This window comes from Chrysochloris asiatica, unplaced genomic scaffold, assembly GCF_000296735.1.
Source record: "Chrysochloris asiatica unplaced genomic scaffold, ChrAsi1.0 scaffold00088, whole genome shotgun sequence".
Classification (NCBI taxonomy): Eukaryota; Metazoa; Chordata; class Mammalia; order Afrosoricida; family Chrysochloridae; genus Chrysochloris; species Chrysochloris asiatica.
In genome coordinates, this window is record NW_006408606.1 from 10,283,504 (window position 1) to 10,295,585 (window position 12,082).

The 12,082-nt window shown below is 37.3% G+C and overlaps 1 pseudogene; it reads left to right on the plus strand.

The window, feature by feature from the left end:
• The window catches only part of LOC102812164, a 23,817-nt pseudogene extending 16,775 nt beyond the window's left edge, over positions 1–7,042 (plus strand).
• The last annotated feature ends 5,040 nt before the right edge of the window (positions 7,043–12,082 follow it).

The window sequence follows — 12,082 nt, forward strand, 5'->3', positions numbered from 1 at the left end:
AGAGCTCCGTGTATTAAATTAATACATGTAACAATATTAAGATAAAAAACAATTTGCCATTAACTGCCAGTGGCCTCATTTGTTACACTCAGGCCTATAGGGCCTCGAACCTCTGACCAGTCTTACACGGTCCGCAACATATATATATAAGTTTTTATTGTGAATTGAGTGATAGTTTACATGGGAGACCATCAGCTTTACATTCATCCCATCATATTTCGTTTCATTGCAATGATTTCAATAACCTCCATGCATTATCATTCAACATCATTTGCTTCCAATCTCTCAGTTTTTTTTTTTTTCTTTAATGTACACCACTCAGGAATATATAACTATTCAAACAACCAAAGGATATACTCTGCATGCCAGCCCCCCAGCCACCAGCACACAGCCCCTCTCCCTCCTTGAGTCTAGTATTCCCAGCTGCTCCATCTCTCCACATCATTGTCTCTGCCTCCATCTCTGGCATTGCAGCTTCTCTGGATAGGGTCCTGCACTCCGCTCTTCTCCTTTATAGTCCCAGGGTCCTCTGCTCCTGGACTGCAAGATCAATACTCTCCTTCTTTTGTTACAAAATGTCTACCTTTACATTTGCAACATTCACAATCAGTCTTGATAGCAATTATTAACTATTGAACCCCATAAGAGTCTTATCCCCATCTCCTTTCACCAGTCATCTAGACAGGTTGGAAACCACAAAGTGGAGATTCTACCTTCCCATGCAAACTATGAAACTAAGCTCCCTCTTGAAAACTTGTAAACAAGTCACTTTGTGCCTTAATTGACTACCCATCCCCAATTTTGGGTAGCCAATGGCTAAGTTACCCATCTCTTTCAACCCTGTGTACAGAGGGTGTGGGTATGATCCTTGCTGTAAAGAGTCATTACCTCTTTTAAGCTACTACATCCATAAGTATAGGTCAAGTTCATCAAATTATAGCAGATTACACTCCCCTATCCCCCTTCTTTCTTCCTGTAGTCAAGTTCTGATCATCCAGCCATTGAAGCTGGGTCAAATGGGTACTATCTGCAAGTATGGGTGTTCTTGTGCATCTCCCCTCACTTCACATCAGCTAGACTCTTCACTCTCTGTTCTAGTCCTCTATAATTATGTCCCTGTCCATGGACTCAGGAGTCCCCTGGTCTCCCTATACTGCTGGCCAACCATGTCATGATCCAGGTTGACAGGAATTTATTGAACACGGTCAGACTTAGCTCATAGCTTTATTTCTGCTTTCCCCTCACTTCCTCTTAATCTGTAGACCAACTTGGTCACCAGCAAGAATACATGCCTACTTCTGTGTTCCTTTTGAGTTTTAGTCTTGGAAGGGGCTTTTCCCTGAAGGGACTTGGTTGCTTGCCTTGATGGCTCCCTGGGGAACAACTTGCTTTTTCTTATAGTAGTCAATCAGACTGCCATTATTAGTTTTGGTTTTTTTCCCTGCTGGTTTTCTTTCAAGAAGTGTCTTCTATTCCTTTTCTGCTCCAGGCTGGTCTACTTGTCTTTTCAAATGGAAATTTCCCACCTCAGAGGATGTTGAATGGGGATCAGGATTCTACCTCTGGTCTTATGCAATGCAAAGTCTTTACAGGAAACCTCTTTCATTGGGCAAATTCTAGCCCCGTTTTAGGTATTCCAATCAGTTATAGGCTGAAGACTGGCTTACAAGCTTTCTATAGTAATGTTTCTGGCTATTCCATTATTGTCCCCCTCAAGTGTCTATTTTACAACAGTAAGCAAGGGAAACCAAGATTCATGACAGTCAAGTGTCTTAACCTTATTTCCCCCCTTTACTCATTCAAACCATGCCTCAATCTCTGTATCTCAGAGCCATGTTGTTCGAAGTTTGAGCTTACATCACTATTTACCTCTGTCCCACTTAGCCCATGCAAACCTGCCTAATTGTTTTCCTATAGGCCTAGTTCTTCCATTACCTTTCCCCTTCACCCAAAGTATCCTGTGTCTATTCCCTACCCTGTGCTCCACTGTCCCCTTCCTATCTTCACCTCACCCCCTATACTCTGGTAACCAGCAGAGAATTTTTCTTTTCTCCCCCATTTTATTGTGGGTATTTTTTGTTAAGCTTTTACAATAATGGTCATATGCAGGCCACAGATATTTTAAATACCAACAGGGTTGTCCAAGGTGGACAGGGTTCAGCTTAGCTTCCATATGAAGAAACTAAGAAGGTGAGACAGACTACTTCAGACTATTCATTGCTAAAAACCTTATTGGATAGCTGTGGGACACTGTCAGCACCAGAATACTGAACATTGAAGCATGAAGATGAGCATCAGAATATTGTCAGATATAGTGCAGAAGAGAGCCCCTTTGGTTGGAAGGCACACAAAATATGACTGGGGAAGAGCTACCTCCTCAAAGTAGAGCTGACCATGTGAATGGAGTAAAGCACACAGTACCTTCATTTTTTGGTGGGACACAACTCAAAATGAAGAGAAACAGCTATACATAGCCATTAATAATCAGAACATGGAACATATGAAGTAAAAATCTAGGAAAATAGAAAATTGTGAAAAATGAAATTGAATGCATAAGCATCAATATCCTAGGCATTAGGAAGCTAGTGTTGGCCATTTTGAATCTGATAATCAAATGGTTTACAGTGCCAGGAATTATGAATTGAAGAGGAATGGTGCTGCGTTCACCATCAAAAAGAACATATTAAGGTCTGTCTTGAAGTATAAAAATCTCTGTGATAAAATCACTCTCTGTGATAGATACCTACAAGGAAGAACAGTTAATAACACTATTATTCAAATTTACACACTAACCACTAAAGCCAATGATGATGAAATTGAAGAATTCTACCAACATCTTCAATCTGAAAAGGATCAAACATGCAATCAAGATGTGTTAATAATTACTGGCAATTTAATAAAGGCTGTAAACAAAGACGAAAAATCAGTAGTTGGAAACTATGATTGCTGATGGAAATGATGCTAGAGATCTCATGAGAGAATTTTGCAAGACCAACAACTTCTTCATTGCAAATATCTTTTAAAAAATAATACAAAAGATCACTATATGCATGTATCTCACCATAGAGAACACACAGAAATCAAATTGATGACACCTGTGAAAAGAGATGGTGGAAAAGCTCCATATCATCAACCAAAACAAGGCCAGGGGCAGACTGTGGAACAGATTATGAATTGCTCATATGAAAGTTTGGGCTGAAGCTGAAGAAAATTAAAACAAGTTCACAAGAGCCAAAATACAACCTTGAACATATCCCACCTCAATTTAGATATCATATGAAGAACAGATTTGATGCATTAAACTTTAAAGATCATAGACCAGAGAGTTGTAATATGACATCAAGAACACCACATAGGAAGAAAGCAAAAGGTGATAAAGAAGACAAGAAAGAAAGGAAAGGACCAAAATGGATGTCAGAAGAGACTCTGAAACTTGCTCTCCAGCATAGAGATGCTAAAGCAAATGGAAGAGGTAAAAGAGTTAATTAAACAGAAAATTTCAAAAGGCAGCTTGAGAAGACAAAGTCAAATATTATAACACAAATATAACACAAAGACCTGGAGTTAGAAAATCAAAAGGGAAGAACACGCTCATCATTTCTCAAGCTGAGGAAACTAAAGAAAAAATTCAAGACTCACATTGAAATATTGAAGGGTTCTAGGGACAAAATATGGAATGATGCAGAAAACATCAAAAGAAGGTGGAAGGAATGCACAGAGTCACTGTACCAAAAAGACATGGTCAATGTTCTAGCACTTAAAGAGGCAACATATAATTACAAGCCAATGATACTTAAGGAAGAAGTCCAAGGTGCAGAAAAGCCACCAGGAATTGATGGAATACAAATTGAAATGGCTCAACAAATTGACGAAGCACTAGAGGCACTGATTCATCTATGCCAAGAAATTTGGAAAACAACTACCTTGCCAACTGACTGGAAGTGATCCATATTTGTGCCCATTCCAAAGTGACTCAATAAAACTCAGAAATCATTGAAGAATATCATTAATATTACATCCAAGCAAAATATTGCTTAAAATAATACAAAAACAGCTGCAATCATAAATTGACAGAAAACTTCCAGAAGTTCAATTGTGATTCAGAAGAGGATGTGAAACGAGGGATATCATTGCTGATATCCCAGCCAAAAGCAGAGAATACAAAAAAGATGTTTACCTGTGCTTTATTGACTACACAAAAACTTTTGATGATTGTGTGAATCATGATAAACTATGGACAATATTGTGGAGAATGAACATTCTGGAACACTTCACTGTACTCATGAGGAACCTGTATATAGATTTAGAGGCAGTTGTTCGAACAGCACAAGGGAACAGCAAATAGTTTAAAATGAGGAAAGGTGTGTTCCTGGGTTGTATTCTTTCACCATACTTATTCTGTATGTTGAGCAATTAATCTGAGAACCAGTGTTATACGAAGAAAAACATGGCATCAGGATTGGAGGAAGACTCTCTAACAATCTGTGATATGCAGATGAGACAACCTTGCTTGCTGAAAGCAAAGAGGACTTAAAATACCCACAGACTTCAGTATGGTTTGCACCTCAAGGTAAAGAAAACAAAAATCCTAATCACTGGACCAATAAACAACATCCAGATAAACAGAGAAAAGATTGAAGTTGTTAAAGAATTCATTTTGCCCAGATCCACCATTAATACTCATGAAATCAGCAGTCAAGAAATCAAAGGATATATCGCATTAGACAAATCTGCTGCATAAGACCTCTTTAGTGTGTTGAAGAGCTAATACATCAGTTTGAGGACTAAGGTGTGCCTGATTCAAGTCATGATATTTTCAAGAACCTCATATTCATATTGAATAAGGAAGACGGTAGAAAAATTGATGCATTTTAGTTACAATTTGGAGGAGAATATTAAAAGTACCATGGACTGCTAAAAGAACAAACCTATACGTGTTGGAGGAAGTACAGCCAGAATGTTCTTTGGAAGTCATAATGGTCAGACTTTTGGCTCTCATTCTTTGGACATATTATAAGGAGAAACCAGTCCTTGGAGAAGGGTATCATGTTTGGTAAATTTGAGGGTCAGAAAAAAGAGAGCACCATGCCCAAAGAGATGGATTGGCACAGTGGCAGCAGCAATGGGCTCAGGATTAGCAACGATTGATTGTGAGGTTGGCACAGGACTGGGCTATGTTTTGTTCTGTTGTGCATAGGGTTGCTATGAGTTGGTACTGACACGACAGAACCTAACAACAACAGCAACATACCTGGATTGAGTGTAGGTGATCTCATTATATATGTTAATCTCAAATTGTCTACTGTTGCTCGTTCTTTGTCCAAAGACTCTTTAGCACTTTTTGTAAGGTTGCTCTGGTTTTTACAAATTCTTTTAATTTCTGTTTCTCTGAAAATGGCCTAATTTCTCTGTCATATTGGAAGGACAATTTTGTTGAGTATATGATTCTTGGATGGCAGGTTTTTTCTTTCAGAGTTTTATGTATATCATGCCATTGTCTTCTTGCCTGTATGGTTTCTGCTGAGAAATCAGAGTTTAGTTTTATTATTTATTATTTATAGGCACTTTTCATTTTTCCTGAACTTCTCTATGTGTTAAAGGAGTGATTTTCCCCTATTACACAGCAGGATTAATGAGTGCACTCATGGTAAGAGTAATATATGTACCCCCAAACAAGATAATGGGTGAATAATGGGAAGAATGGTATGAGAAAAGGAACATTTGTACTTTTGTAAAAGCAATGCTATTCAGCAAAATATTCACAGTGTCAGACATAGTAGCATACAACATCAATTTTTATTAGTTATCAAATACTTATACCATAAGATCTTTTTTATTCTATCTTGTGATATTGTAATTTTTCTTTGTTTTAAAATTTACATACTCATGGTTTGTAGTGAAACCATTTTATATCTCACTTCTAAAGCCTTCAGCTTTTATTTTAAAATATAGTTGGTTCACAGCTCCTGGAGTTTAAGATTGAGAACCTAGATCCCTGTGGAATTCAATTGTCAGCTTTGCTCATGAGTGGAGTGGATATGGCTCTGTTTGCAAATGATGCATGTGGGCAGCCAATTCCATGGGAACAGTGCTGTCCTTGGATGTACTTCTATGGCAAGCTCTTCCAGGTCAAACTCCTCAAAGGCAGCTGGGAAAAGAGCCCACTCATAGACCTCTGTGAAGGTGAGGCTGAGCAAGCTGCCAAGGTTGAAAAGATGAGTCAGAGCATTCTCGAGGGACTAAACTTCTCCTGGCAGAACCATCCACTTCTTTTCCCACCACCTTCTGTGCCCTTCTATCCAGCTTCCCTGTATCCTCGGCATTTTGGGCCAGTCCCACCATCTCAGGGCAGGGGCAGAGGTTTTGCAGAAGTCTATGGCTTAGGAGGTCCTTATAGGGAAATTGTAGCAAAGGCAATTACCGTGCCTTCCGGGTGGCAGCAGGAGCTGGACGTTCCGGAGCCTTCTCGGGCAATGACAGCAGGACTAGCGGGGCGGAGTCCAACCTATACCTTCTCAGAGAGAAAAGTTAGAAATAGCTGGCATTGTGGTTGGCCACTGGGCAGGGAGCAGGCGTGGCCAGAGAAACCGAGGGTCTTTCCCCCTACAGGTAGTTTCTGTTGGAGGACCAGTAAGAGGTCGTCCTAGAGGAGTTATTTCCACCCCCATGATTAGAACTTTTAAAAGAGGTGGAAGGTACTCTGGGAGAGGTTACAAAAAACAGGGATCACTTCAGGGTAAACCTCCTTTATGCTGCTTCAGCAGAATAAGTGGACAAAGAATTTAAGTCAAGATCAGGGGAATTGAAGTCCTTTGCTGTGTCTTTAGATGGGTCCATGGCTGAGAATGGAGTGGTGGCCGAGGAGAAGCCAGCGTCCCAGCTGAACGGAAGCACAGGAGGTGTTGGGGCTTGCACCTGGTCTGAAAGTGCCTTGAATAATGACTCTAAACTGTGCAATACAAACCCTCGCTTAGATGCTCTAACTATAGACAGGGTTTGCCACACAGAAGATGAGCTTGAGGCAGCTGTCTTAAATAAGTAGAGTAAACTTATTTTTATAGAAGGTGAAGAATGTTGGAAGGGTAAGGATTTAGAAATATCTGGAAAGAAAGCCTACAGTTATGTATATATTTTTTCTTTCCTTAAAAGTGAAGACTTTGGAAATTTGGATCCCTCTTTGATATCAGAGATTTAAACAACATGTTTTTAGTTTAAACCAGTTGTAGTCAAAATGCTACAATAAAACAAAAAAGAAAGAAAGAAATGAAGAGCATTTGACTCCCGCACTTAAAAATGAAGTACATATAAAGTTTAAACTGATTATGACAAAAGCCTATAGTGGTGTTTCTTAAACTATAAAGAAAAAAAAAATTCGGCAGTCTTTAAGTATATAAACCTTAAATTATAATTTTAGCATTTGGCATCATACATATGCCATTACTATTTCACAATAAAGCTTTGTTTAAGGCTTTGATTTTATGATTATGGAAAAAATAAGGCAAACCACAGTTTTTATTTCTTTCTTAAATTTCATCACTGTTGATGTGATTCTTTTGTGTTAAACAAAAATGCAACTATCAAAACTAAAAAAATTTAGAGTAATATTGCCGCTCTGCTGATTTTAAATATATAGTACATCATACATACTTTACAAGCAAATTAAATAGAGATAAAGGTGAGATAATAGAAGATGCAAATGACCTTTCAAAATTAACACAATGTATTCTGAAACTTAGTGACTAATACCATGAGTCTGTCTGTGATCACTGAACTATGTGGTTTTTGAATCGGACGTAGACCATTAGTACTACTACTTGAGCTAAACTTCTGCATGGTTCATAACTTTTAAAGTGTGTAGTTAATATTTTGCATGTTATTGTCCTTTCTTCCATTCTTACAAATACGTGCTCATTTGCAAGACAAAAAGCTAATAATCAGTAATAGTCCTATAAAAGATTTTAACTATATTTAATCATTGACTGATCTTGCTGCAACCTTAAAATTTTGTGATTATTGACCTCTGTTGCATTTATTCTAAACACCCCCCAAAATTATCTAGCCATTTTGAATATCAACATTACCCTGTTATATTCACTGCTCTATGCATTATTTTCCTTTGTTGTTGTTTTATGCCTTCATACTAGAAAAATACAAAATTCTGTGAAGAAACCTTTGATCTTTTAAAAAACAACAACAACAAAAAATTACTCCCCTTCTCTGTAGCAAGAAACAAATTGCTTGTTCTTGAGAACTTTCCTATCAAGAATTTAGTAGAAGCAGGTATACTTATAATAGTTTGATGTTTTTGTTAATGTTTATAAACAATATATTTTGAAATCAGAATCACTTCTTATTCGTTTTCATATAATTCTCTGGATCCTCTTCATCACACATTAGTGATCAGAAATGACGTGCAATTCTCCAATCCCTGCCCTCAAAAGCTAAATAGGAATTTACTGTATATTGAAGGGAGTTTTGCCTTAACTCATGGATTGTGCAAGAATGAACTGCTGTTGGGTTTGATTGATTGTAGATGGAATGTGGTGTGGTGTATTTGAAGGCTATTGAATGCAACTTACAATGCTTAATAAAAATCTTTATTCTTTTAGTATAAGTAAAATATATAGTTGTTCTATATCTGCAAGTTCTTGTACTAAAGCAGAAAGGGAGAGTGATTAAGATCATAGGCTTTAGAGACAGATTTAGCTATTTTCTCTACTGCTAAATAGTTGTCTCTTATGCTCAGTTTTTCTGCATCATTAAATGAAAATGATAATAGTCCTTCACTAGTTTATAGATAAAAAAAAAAAAAATCATGCAGGTACAAGTGCTTGTCACATGCATGGCAGATAGTAAATGACCTATACATAGTCACTACTATTATGAAAACAAGTTGAGGTTCTAAAAGTTTAGTACTACATGTAGATTTTTAACTTTTATAAAAAGAGAAGTTGAGTTGAGTTTATAAAATAAAAACATTATCTAATAATTGGTACACTGTGCTAAGTGCTATGAAGAATTAAAAGGAATAGAAAAGAAACATAAGGAATGACGGATGATCTCCCATCATAACTCGAGTGATTATGAATACAAACTAATGAAGTCCTGGAGAAGAAAACAAAATGAATACTTAAAATAATTTGAGAATAAAGATGTTCAACTTTGGTATAATGAGAGGTCAAATTGTGAAAGTCCATGTGGGTGCCAGCAATTTGGGAACATTTCAAAAAGAAAGTGGTTTTAAAGAATGAAGAGTCTTATTTTGTGTAAAAAAAATAAATATACAGAAAGAAAGACTGAGATAGAGAGGAAGGAAAAGCATCCTAGAAGCTGATGGTTGTTGGTATATTGTTGTTAAGTGCTGTTGAGTTGGTTGCTACTCAGAGCAACCCTGTATGGTGCTTCCAAGGAGTAACTGGTGAGTTTGAACCACTACTCTTGTGGTTAAAACTGACCTTGAAGTCCAGTGCTTTATTCCACAGCACCACACCAGGACTCCTGATGACCTGTAAGGAATAATAAGTAAAGCCATAAAACCTGCAAAGTGTGGTAACAGTGATTGGAAAAGTAGGGTGAACTCTTTCACTTTTTACATAAACATTTATTGAGGGGGGTGCTTTTTTCCAACATGCTTTATTTAATCCTCACACAACTTTACAAAACAGATATATTTGCCTATATTCCAGACTTCAGGATGTTTCATGACTTGAGGATTTTGGTGTTAATTTTGAAAAAAGTAGGGACCTCCTTTGTATATGAGGGATGAAAAAAGCATGTTGAAAGTGGTATTTTAAGAAGAAGAAAGTTCAGCAGATAAAGTTTTCACTGGGCTGTTAACCTTGAGAGTGTAAAGAGAGTGGCAAATCTGAGGGAATTCATTTTATTCAGAGAATAAAAGACAGATCTTATTTAACACTGGACACAATGGAGATGAATGAGTAATTTGAGATAATAGCAATACTTCTAGCAGGGAGAAAAAAGGAGCTGATATTGTCAACAACGTGATTGAAAAATGGAAGCCATATTAAATGCTTTAGATTTCGGCTAATGAGAATACAACAACGTCTTAGGTACCCAGTGTTGCTATTACTGAAATACCAGTAATAAAAAAATGCAAGTGGGTGGCTTTAACAAACAGAATTTCTTCTCTAGCAGTTTGAGAGGCTATAAGTCTGAATTTAGGGTAGTGACACTAGAGGAAGGTTTTTTGTAGGCTCTAGGAGAAGGTCCTTACCTCTTTTCAGTGTCTGCTTCTTGGCTCCATGGAGATCTCATGTGGCACAGTATCTATCTTACCCCATTTGTGTTTGTTTACTTGCATAATTTTCTCTTTTGCATCTTAAAAGAGATTTATGTTGTGCTGTAGGATAATGCTCTGGACCACAAGATCATTGAATTGCAAGGTTGGTGGTTTAAACTCACTAGCCCCTCCTCAGAAATTCTATACAGGGTAGCTATGAGTCAGAATTGACTCGTTAAGGCACTTAGCAACAACACACTAATATCACCTCATTACCATAACAAACAAAATCCATTTCTAAATGAGATTGTAACCACAGGTTTAGAGGAATTTGAAGCTGGATTCATGAGAGACCATAGATTGAGGGATATCACTGCTGATGTCAGATGGACCTTTGGCTAAAAGTGATGAATACCAGAAAGATACTTGTGCTTTTTTGACTATACAAAGGCTTTCGGTTGTGTGGACCATAACAGAGTATGGATAATATTTTGAAGAATGGGTATTCTTGAACACTTAATTGTGCTCATAAGGAACTTGTATACAGACCAAAAGACAGTTGTTTAAACAGAGCAAGGAGATACTGATGGTTTAAAATCAAGAAAGGCATGAGCCAGGATTGTATCCTTTTACCACACTTAATCTATGTGTACACTGAGCAAATACTCTGAGAAGCTGGGTTATATGAAGAAGAAAGTAGCATCAGAATTGGAGGAAGACTCATTAGCTACTGTGATAGGCAGATGATACAGCCTTGTTTGCTGGGAGTGAAGAGAACATTAAATATTTACTGATGAAGATCAAAGGCCACAGCCTTCAATATGGATTTATGACAATATAAAGAAAACAAAAATTCTCATAACTGGACCAGTAAGTAACATCATGATAAGTCGAGAAAAGATTGAAATTGTCAAATACTTCATTTGGCTTGGATACGCAATCAATGTTCATGGAAACAGCAGTCAAGAAATCAAACAATATTAAGCAAATCTGCTTTACAAGACCTCTTTTTATTTTTTTAAAGTTTTTATTGTGAATTGAGCGAAAATTTACAAGGCAGATCATCAGTTTTACATTCAACAAATCATATACTTTGTTTCATAACAATGATTATAATCCCCTCCATGTACCATCAGTTAACAATATTTTTTTCTGTATTCATATTAGCTCTTTTTGGTTTGTTTTTTAAACACTAAAGCATATATATGAGAAGCTGAGTTCTATGAAGAAAAAACGTGGCATCAAGATTGAAGGATGACTCATTAACAACCTGCGATATGCAGGTGATACAACCTTGTTTGCTGAAAGTGAAGAGGACTTAAAACACTTACTGATGAAGATCAAAGAGCACAGCCTTCTTATGGATTACATCTCAGTGTCAAGAAAACAAAAATCCTCACCACTGGACCAATAAACAACATTGTTATCAACGGAGAAAACATTGAAGTTGTCAAGGACTTCATTCTTCTTGTATCAACTATCAACACTCAACAGAAGCAGCAGTCAAGAGATCAGAAGATGTATTGCATTAGGCAAATCTGCTGCATAGGAACTTTTTAAAGTGTTAAAGAGCAAAGATGTCAGCTTGAGGACCAAGGTGTGCCTGACCCAAACCATGGTATTTTCAATACCCTCATATGGATGCGAAAGCTGGACAGTGAATAAGGAAGACCGTAGAAGAATTGATGCCTTTGAATTATGGTGTTGGAGGAGAATACTCAAAGTGCCATGGGCTGCCAAAAAAAACAATAGATCTGTTTTGGAAGAAGTGCAGCCAGAGTGCTCCTTAAAGGCCAAGATGGCCAAACTTTGTCTCTCATACTTTGGACGTAGTGTCAGGAG